This window comes from Fukomys damarensis, unplaced genomic scaffold (genome assembly GCF_012274545.1).
Source record: "Fukomys damarensis isolate Sample0158 unplaced genomic scaffold, DMR_v1.0_HiC HiC_scaffold_16, whole genome shotgun sequence".
Classification (NCBI taxonomy): Eukaryota; Metazoa; Chordata; class Mammalia; order Rodentia; family Bathyergidae; genus Fukomys; species Fukomys damarensis.
Genome location: NW_022900928.1, coordinates 27,877,046 through 27,887,025, shown reverse-complemented (window position 1 = coordinate 27,887,025; position 9,980 = coordinate 27,877,046). Strand labels below are relative to the sequence as shown.

Below are 9,980 nucleotides of genomic sequence, written 5' to 3'. Positions count from 1 at the left end.
GCTGATCTGCATAAGGTTGGAACAGTTGTAACCCCTGACAATGACATCTACATAGCAGGGGGCCAGGTTCCTCTGAAAAACACAAAAACAAACCACAGCAAAACAAGTAAACTTCAGACTGCCTTCAGAACTGTGAATTGCTTTTATTGGTTTGATGCACAGCAGAATACCTGGTTTCCAAAGATGCCAATGCTTTTCATCCACGTAAAGCCATCTTTGGTTTGCTGTGAAAGCTATACCTATGAGATTGGAGGGGACAATGTAGACTGGGAACTTAATCGGAGGACTGTGGAATTATGAGAAGGATGAGTGGACCATGGTGAGCCCTTTTCCTTGTACTTGGCAGTGGAGTACAGCAGTTGTGGTCCATGACTGCATCTATGTGATGACACTGAACCTCATGTACTATTACTTTCCAAGGTCTGACTCTTGGGTGGAAATGGCCATGAGTCAGACTAGCAGATCCTTTGCTTCAGCTGCAGCTTTTGGAGATAAGATTTTCTACATTGGAGGTCTACATATTGCTACCAATTCTGGCATAAGACTGCCCTCTGGCACTGTAGATGGATCCTCAGTAACTGTGGAAATTTATGATGTGAATAAAAACGAGTGGAAAATGGCAGCCAGCATCCCTGCTAAGAGGTACTCTGACCCTTGTGTTAGAGCTGTTGTGATCTCCAATTCTCTTTGTGTATTTATGTGAGAAACCTACTTAAATGAGCGAGCTAAGTATGTCACCTACCAGTATGATCTGGAACTTGACCAGTGGTCTCTGTGGCAGCACATATCTGAATGCATTCTGTGGGGCTTAGGGAGAGAGTTTTGATGCACTGTGGGGAAACTCTATCCATCCTGCCTTGAAGAATCTCCATGGAAACCATCAACTTACCTGTTTTCACCAGATGGGGCAGAGGAAATTTGAACTGGACAGCGAAATGGTTGCCCTCCCACCTTTATAGTTGGGGAGTTCAGGGAGCTCACACCTGATGCATGTGCCTTGTCATTTCCTTTGCTAAACAAGAGGGTATGAAAGGACTTAATATGAGTACATAAAATTCTATCTTTGATAAATTTTATTCTTATGCCCTACTTAATATTTGTATCAGTATAATATATATCAGTGAGTCTTACAGAAAGATATGCTTCCATAATATGAAATAGGTTATTCAGTAATTGAGACACTTCTATGTGTATCATGAGAACATGAGAGTCTGAATTATCTACTTATGAAGTTGAACGAAGAAGATAAAAACATTTTAAACACCCCAATTACAATCAGTGAAATTGAAAATGTAATTAAAAACTTACCAACAAAGAAAAGCCCAGGTCCTGATGGATTCACTGCTGAATTTTACAAGACATTTACAGAAGAACTACTGCCATTACTCTTCAGACTTTTCAATGAAATACAAAGGGAAGCAGTACTTCCAAATTCATTACTGGAAGCAAGTATCACTTTGATCACTTTGATTCCCAAACCAGGGAAAGATGTAACTAAAAAAGAGAACTACAGGCCAATCTCCTTAATGAATATAGATGCAAAAATCCTCAATAAGATACTAGCAAACAGAATACAGAGGATCATCAAGAAGATCATACATCCTGACCAAGTCAGATTTATTCCAGGGATGCAAGGATGGTTCAACTTATGTAAACAAATAAATTTAATACACTATATTAACAAAATCAAGGACAAATACCACATGATCCTCTCGATAGATGCAGAAAAAGGATTTGACAAAATTCAACACCCATTCATGATAAAAACCCTGCAAAAAATTGGAATAGATGGCCTATATCTCAACTTAATAAAGGCTATCTATGAAAGACCAATAACCAACATCATATTAAATGGCCAAAAACTGAAAACTTTCACATTAAAATCAGAAACAAGACAAGGATGCCCACTATCATCACTCCTCTTCAATATAGTTAGCCATAGCAATTAGACAAGAGAAAGAAATTAAAGCAATAAAGATAGGAAAGGAAGAAGTTAAACTATCATTATTTGCTGATGATATGATACTCTACATTGAAGACCCAAAAAACTCTACCAAAAGACTTCTTGACTTAATTGACACTTTTACCAGAGTAGCTGGATACAAGGTCAACACCCAAAAATCAATAGGCTTCTTGTACACAAATAACAGACTCACTGAGTGAGAAATTAGGGAAACAATTCCTTTCACAATAGCACCCCCCAAAAATGAAGTATTTTGGAATCAATCTAACAAAAGAAGCAAAAGACTTCTACACTGAAAACTACAGCACTCTGAAAAAAGAGATTGAAGAGGATATAAGAAAATGGAAAGATATCCCCTGCTCCTGGGTAGGAAGAATAAACATAGTGAAAATGGCCATACTACCAAAACTGATATGCAGATTCAATGGAATACCAATTGAAATTCCAACACTATATTTCACAAAACTAGAAAAAGAATAAAAAAATTCATTTGTAACCATAAGAGACCTAGAATAACAAAAGCCATCCTAGGTAACAGACACATGGCAGCGTGTATAACAATTCCCAATTTGAAACTATACCACAAAGCCACTGTGATAAAAACAGCATGGTACTGGCAAAGAAACAGACCTGAGGATCAGTGGAATAGACTGGAAGATACAAAAACAACTCCGGGTGTACTCAGCTACCTCATCTTTGACAAAGGAGCTGACCATCCCCACTGGAGGAAAGATAGCCTCTTTAATAAATGGTGTTGGAAAAACTGGATCTCAACCTGCAAAAGATTAAAACTAGACCCTTATCTTTCACCATGCACTAAAATAAAATCAAAGTGGATTAAAGACCTAAATATTAAAACAGAAACATTAAACTTGCTGGAAGATAAATTAGGCAGAACTCTTGAAGACATTGGCATAGGAAAAGACTTTATGAACAAGTCCTCAGTAGCATGGGAACTAGCAGAAAGAATCAACAACTGGGATCTCATCTTATTGAAAAGCTTCTGCAATGCAAAAGAAACCATCAACAGAACTGAGAGACAACCTACAACGTTGGAAAATAATAACAAATGTTGGTGGGGTTGTGGGGAGAAAGGAATCCTTCTCCGCTGCTGGTGGGAGTGCAGACTGGTGCAACCACTATGGAAATCAGTATGGAGATACCTCAAAGAGCTAGGTCTAGAGGTTCCATTTGACCCAGCCATCCCTCTGCTGGGTATCTTTCCAAAAGATTTAAAAGAATCATACCACAGAGATATATGTGCACCAATGTTTATAGCAGCACAGTTTGTAATAGCTAAAACTTGGAAACAGCCCATCTGCCCATCTGTTGGAAACTGCATAAGGAAGATGTGGTTTTTCTATAAAATGGAATACTACTCAGACATAAAGAATGAGAAATTAGAGTCATTCATAGGAAAATGGATACATATTGAGGATATACTCTTAAGTGAAATAAGTAAGTCACACATGTATAAATACCGAATAGTTTCTCTGGTGTGAAAAACTATAGTAGTACACAAGATTCTAATGGGATAATTAAGAGTGTGAAATAGGAAGAAAAGGGCCAAAGGTGTAGGGAAAGTGGGAAGGGTAAGGGAAAGGAATTAAGGGAAAAGAAAAAAAATATGAGAAAATGGAAATAAAGAGTTTGTAAATGGGGAGGGGAAGAGGGGGTGAAGGGAGGGAAGGGACAAGGGAAAAAAACGAGAACCAAGAACCATCATGTGAAGGGATAATTAAGAGTGTGAAATAGGAAGAAAAGGGCCAAAGGTGTAGGGAAAGTGGGAAGGGTAAGGGAAAGGAATTAAGGGAAAAGAAAAAAAATATGAGAAAATGGAAATAAAGAGTTTGTAAATGGGGAGGGGAAGAGGGGGTGAAGGGAGGGAAGGGACAAGGGAAAAAAACGAGAACCAAGAACCATCATGTGAAGGTACAGGGTCCCAGTAATGAATGTAACTGTATTGTAGACCTAGATTGTACCAATAAACTCAATAAAAAGAAGAAAAATGTGAAGTAAATGATGGCTGAGTTGTGTGGCTCTTTAGATGAATAGTCTTTTCCTTCCTTTATCAGGGTCTGCACCCGGGTTAGGCTATGACAACCCTTAATTAGTGACCAGAAGTACTTATGAGAACAGATCCTAAGGGAGGCATATTTTGTCTTGAGAGTCTGAGTTCTCTGTACTGTTTTCAAATAAGAGGGAGGAGGGGAGTTCCAGCCCTTACAAGGAGATGGGAGCTACTTCTGCATGTTCAGAAGCTTTAAAGGGGTCTGAGTATTCAAAATACATCCAGATATTCCCAAAGTGTTAGAGTCCTGTTAACGTTTTCATATTTCACTTGCTTTTTTCATATATCACAAGAGAAGGTCATTTAATCTTCTCTGAAGATTTAACTTCTGTATTAATTCCCAGAGCAGTTGCTTACCTTTCTCTGCCCTCCTGCTGTGGGAGATGAGAACCTTTTTGTAGGTTCTTTTACTTGCTTTCATTACTTGTTAATTGTCTGTATGGTTGTTACTGTTTTGTTTTGTTTGTATTTTGAGACAAGGTCTTGCTATTCAGTTCAGGCTGGACTTGAACTCACTATGTAGCACAGGCTGGCATCAAACTTGTAACGATCCTCCTGCCTCAGCCTCCTGAGTGCTGGGATCAGAGGTGTGCACCATCATGCCCAACAATTGCCTATAGTTTTTCATCATCTTCTGAGGTATGCATGAGCCTTGCAAAAGTCAATTCCATTATAATAACTCATTTCCCTAATAGAAATAGTTACCATTTCTCCTATATTTCTGGTATAGGTTGAATATGGTTTGACTGTTTCCCCCAAGGGTTCATGCTTTGGAATCCTGTTCCCTAGTATGGCAATGTTGGGAGTTGACAAAGCCTTTGAAAACTGAAGCCTAGTACAAGGTAATTAGGTCAGTGAAGGGGCTGCCCTCAGAAAGAATTAACATAGTACTTCATGGGATACAAATTGGTTTCTGAGAGAAAGGTTGTTATAAAAGAGCAAGAGTGGCCCATCCCTACTCTCCCTGGCTTCTGTCTCTCCACGTGATCTCTTCCTCTTTCATGTGTTCCTATCATGATATTGTGACCAGTGCAGCGGTAGCAAAACCTTCATCATGCAAGCCACAGCCAGCTGTTTGTTACTACTGAAAGCTCTAAAAGGTTCACTCTCACTGGGCTGGTGCATTCCCCTCCACTGCCATCCCATCCCACTTCATCACTGGTGAGAGATTTTGTTTTGTTTTTGTGGTACTGGGGATTGGTCCCACGACCTCACACATTCTAGGTGATAGACCCCTTTCTATCTTTTGCTGTGAGACAGGACCATATTAAGTTGCCCGGGCTGCCCTGTAGCTTGTGATCCTCCTACTTCAGTCTCCAAGGAGCTGGAATTATAGGTATGTACCACCATACCCAACTGAGAGTCTTGATGATTGGATCACTTTGTATGAGGTGTGGAATTTGTTCCACCTATCACCAGTGATGAAGTTCTTATTGCCAGACAGGTAGGGAGTTATCCAGCTTTCATGTCTCATTTTATCACCTGCTTCCCCCGCCCCACTCCTGCCACAAAGTTCCACAGGTTGGGTTCTCTAGATGCAAATGCTGATTGTAAATATGGCCTGAAAGTATTTATTTGAGACCCACATGTGTGGAAAGGACAAAAGGGAAGAATAATTGAGCAAAGGGAAAAGCCCAAATGCCATGTAGATTGAATAAAGCTTCATCTGGACCTCTGGAATACTTATAGCCCATCTGAGTTGTTCCTTGGTTGCTAAGCCTTAGCTAGGTATATATGCCTGTAATCCCAGCACTCTGGGAGGCTAAGGCAGGAGCATCACAAATATGAGCCTAGTCTAAGAAACTTAGTGGATTAGTGAGACACTCTTAAAATAAAAACAAAAAGGGCTGTGGATGTAGCTCAGTAGGAAGGCCCTGGGTTTAACCCCCAGTAGTGGGGAAAAAAAATACCAAGTCTTTATACCTCTGCCTTATTCAGGCAATTCACACAGCTGCCCTACAAGGGGCAAGGGCTTGGATGAGGCAGCTCTCTATATAACTGTGGTAAATGTGGAAGGAATTGCCAACTAGCACTTGTCTGTTGGTAGCATTCCCCTATATTGGGGCAACAAGTCCTCCTTGAGGGAGAATCTGGGGAAACATACCTATGTATGTCACAGATGATGTGTAATTTTAAATACATTGCCTTAATCTTCACAATAACCATCAGAAATAAGACTCCAGATTTTTAAACCAATGCAGCTCAGAAAAGTAAAAGAATTTTCCCAACTGGTATCTGAACCTTGGTCCATCTTATTTTTATATAAATAACAATTTATGAATATTTTTAATAATGAAAATGCCTGGAAATGAAATGGGTAGCATTTCAATCAGTATCCAAAGAGGAAACTGCACAATTAATTAGAATTATTTAAAGCGTGTTTGTTTTGTTTCATTTTCACAAAAGGGTAATTTTTCAAAAGTATAATCAATTTATAGAGGAATCACTTGGGACAGTGAAGTAAACATTTTAGCCTGAAGAGACAAGAGCAAAGAATATATATTAGTCAGTTTGTTGTTACTATAACAAAATACTTGAAGCAAGTGACTTTTCAAAGAAGAGAGGTTCATTGTGGCTCATGGTTCTGGGGGTACAAGATAAGGGCCCCATCTAGTGTTAGCATTCTTGGTAGCAGAGTCCCAAAATAGTACATATCATCACATAGCAAGAAACAAGGATCATGCAAGTCTATGCCTGGGTACCTGGCCTCTGTCCTTTTTATACAAGCCATCAGGATTCAATCATGTGTGTTATGGCTTATATCTAGATGTCCCCCAGGGGCCTCATGTGTTTATTGGTGGAGCTTTTGGAGGGTGATTGAATTATGCAGTCTTACAGCTGACTGGCTATTAGGAGATGGGGTGTAGTTGGGAGAGGCAGATCACTGGGGGTGTGGCCTGGTACTTTTTCTCTCTCCTCTGTTTCTGTCTTCTCTCTGTTTTCTGCTCACTATGCCATAAGCAGCTCTCTTCACCATGTCCCTCTGCCATGATATCCTGCCTTGGAGCCAGCTGAATATGGACTGAAATGTGAGGTAAAATAAACCTCTCCTTCCTTAAGTTGTGATGTCAGGTATTTTGTCCTAGCAATGAAAAAAATGATGAAGACAATGGCATTCCACCCTTATCTATGCCTGTTACTGGGAAGACAGGGCCTAATACAGTGAAGTTTTAACATTTCAAGGAACTGGCAACACACCTCAGTTGTTTATGTATTTGATAAAAGATTTCAGACAAGATGCATAAGCCATTGTATAGAGAATAGGTACAGTTTATTGTAAAATGATAGATTTTCAGAAAGAGAAAGAAAGAATAATGTACACCTTCAGTCATGAAGGTGGGCAAGCACCAAGATGGCAGTCACACTCACTGAAGTCACAAGTTCTGTTTATAAGATTAACTGAGTGGGTCTTTCAAGAATTATCCTTTCAGGAACCTTTCTCCATTGTTGGTGGGAGTGCAGACTAGTGCAACCACTATGGAAATCAATATGGAGATACCTCAAAGAGCTTGGACCGGAGGTTCCATTTGACCCAGCCATCCCTATGCTGGGTATCTTTCCAAGAGAACTAAAAGAATCATATCACAGAGAAGTATGTGCACCCATGTTTATAGCAGCACAGTTTATAATAGCTAAATCTTGGAAACAGCCTATTTGCCCATCCGTTGGAAACTGGATAAAGAAGTTGTGGTTTTTCTATAAAATGGAATATTACTCAGCCATAAAGAACGAGAAAATAGATTCATTCATAGGAAAATGGATACATATTGAAGATATACTCCTAAGTGAAATAAATAAGTCACACATGTGTAAATACCGAATAGTTTCCCTGGTGTAAATAATCTGCAACAATGCATAAGATTCTAATAAAATTACTGACATTTAGAAATGGGAACAAAGGAGCTAAAAGTGTAGGGAAGGTGGGATGGGTAGGGGAAGAGTAAAAAGGGAAAAGAAAAAAATGTGAGAGAATGAAAAGATGAAAATAATGTGTTTGTACATGGGGAGGGGAGGAGGGGGTGAAGGGAGGGCAGAGGTAAGGGGAAAAAATGAGAATCAAGACGTCATGTAGAGGTACAAGATCCCAACAATGAATATAACTGTACTGTATCCCTAAAATGTACCAATAAACTCAATTAAAGCTGAAAAAAAAAAGAATTATCCTTTCAGCTGAACAGAGTAGTGCACATCTGTGATCCCAGGCTGAGACATGAGGATTGCCGCGAGTTCAAGGCCAGCCTGGACTACATAATGAAGTACATAGCGAGAACCTGTCTCAAAAAAAAATTATCCTTTCTTTCCTCCAATGTCATTGTTCTTGTACAAATAAAATGAGCTGTGTTTACCTATTTCACAGAAAAATAGGTCCCGATTTACCCTTAGGTGGATGTTTCTGTTTAGTTTGTTTTGAGACCTGGAGGATTTTTTTTCTAACCCCACACTATGGTCTGAACTTCACATGGACTCTGGACATTTGCTCGCATTTAGAGCATTGAGCTCGCATTGAAGCCACAAGGTTATGTGGATTTTACCTATAGGTAATTGTTAAGAAAGCAAAGAAAAAAAAATCACATCTTCTTTGCTTTTCAATAAGCCCCCTAGCTGCCTGGCTCCAGCCTGCTAATAATAACTTTCTGCCTAACATAACAACTTTCCAAAGCCCCTACATTTGCACACCAGATGGATTAATTTTCCACCTTTATAATGCCATTAACATATGACTCTGAGGATTGAACTCCTACATGAGTTTGAGTAACAAACCATATCCAAACCATAGCAGAATGTTGTTTTTTGTTTTTTGTTTTTTGTTTTTTCAAAATGAGGAGGAGGAAGTCAGTGCAAATAAAGCTGCTGTCTTAGTTACTTTCTCATGGTTGGGACAAAAGGAGAAGTTTATTTTGGCTCAACATCTGTAGAGGTTTCAGTCTATAGTCAGTTGTTTCCAAGGCAAGTTGGCATGGCAGAGAAAAAAACAGCTTATGACATGGTGGTGAGAAGCAGAGAGGAATCAAAAGAGGAAGGGCCATGCCCATGGTGACCCACCTCCTTCCAGCAGGCTTCTTCCAATATCATAACACACTATAAGCCCATCGGTGAAATAATCCAGTGATGAATATCACACACCTATGGTTCAATCACCCCCCAAATGCTCCACCTATGAGGGCATGAAATTTTGGGGGAACATCCAGACATGATCCATAACAGCTGCACAACTGGAGGGAGCCACGAAATACATACTGACCTTATCTTTCTTCTTCCAATCTCCTGTTGGGGCATCTGTTGGCAACTGGTAGCCAAAGGGCATGAAACCTTATTGACATAGCCCATGTGAGTCAGTCTCTGAGAAAAAGAGACGCAGGATAGAGAAGTGCAGAAAGTGAATTTTAAAAGTTAAATGAAAAAGGTTCTACTTCTGAAAGGTAGTATAAGGAGTCCATGTAGACCCATTCCTCAGTGAAATGATTGTAACAAGTACAAATTATTAAATAACCAATTAAAGTCTGTAAATTGTCCTAAGGCATACAATAAAGAAATGCTTATTTGAGGGAGTCTCCTAAATATCAGTAAGAACAATGAGAGTCTTTGGCACTTGGGTTGTGGCCCTCCCACCCACCCACCTACCCATCCACACAAGTGCTTCTGATTACCTTCTCCCCTACTTCCAACTCTTGGCAGCGTAAGCACCATGCGAGAAGGTGTGGCCAAGAAGATGGTACTCTTTCTTCTCCCAGCTCCCAGGAAGGGATATGGAATGTTATCTTTGGGGACAGGCTACTAGCATTTTTCATACTCCCTTAGCTCTGATTTATGGAACCTAATTCCTGGCAAGTACCTCTAAAAGGTCAGGAGCTCTCTTCTTCCATCCCACCCATATGCATAGGCAGAGACTCTACCCATAGGAAGCAGGCAGCAAATACTGGGACACTCATCGCACTCACCTTTCCT

At 39.8% G+C, this 9,980-nt stretch overlaps 1 pseudogene; it reads left to right on the top strand.

Annotated features, from left to right (window-relative positions):
* Positions 1-959, top strand: part of LOC104847778 — a 2,063-nt pseudogene extending 1,104 nt beyond the window's left edge.
* Positions 960-9,980: the final 9,021 nt, after the last annotated feature.